Here is a 578-nt window from a genome sequence, read left to right as displayed (position 1 = left end):
GGGGGGGGGGGGGGAAGGTGATAAAAAGAGGTTCAGAAAGAAAAAAAAAAAGAAAAAAGAAAAAAGAAACAAATAAAAAAAGCAAACCAATAATGGAAAATATATATATATATATTAGATAAACTAGTTAAAAAACGTTAAAAAAGAAAAGGGTAAAAGTTTAAAGAAATTTAGCAGAAGAAGAGAAAAAAAATTGAAAAAGAAAAAAAAATCAAATTAACTGCAAGGCTAAAGAATCATGGGGAGAAAGCCATGAGTTCCATGCTTTGCTTTCTCCTACTCTGGAATTCCGCTGCTCTCCTTGGTATTGAAACTTCACTCCTCGTAAGTGAACTTGGTCCTGGCTGGGTTTCTTGTTGATCTTCTGGGGGAGGGGCCTGTTGTAGTGATTCTCAAGTGTCTTTGCCCCAGGCGGAGTTGCACCGCCCTTACCAGGGGCCGGGCTGAGTAATCCACTCAGGTTTGCTTTCGGGAACTTTTGTTCCCTGAGCGCTTTCCGTAGAGTCCGGAGGACAGGAAGGAAGATGGCGGCCTCCCAGTCTCCGGCCCAGAGGAGCCGAGAGCTCGGGGTCCCACGC

This window comes from Lontra canadensis, unplaced genomic scaffold, assembly GCF_010015895.1.
Source record: "Lontra canadensis isolate GAN:19392208 unplaced genomic scaffold, GSC_riverotter_1.0 scaffold141, whole genome shotgun sequence".
Taxonomy (NCBI): Eukaryota; Metazoa; Chordata; class Mammalia; order Carnivora; family Mustelidae; genus Lontra; species Lontra canadensis.
This window is presented reverse-complemented; position numbering follows the sequence as displayed.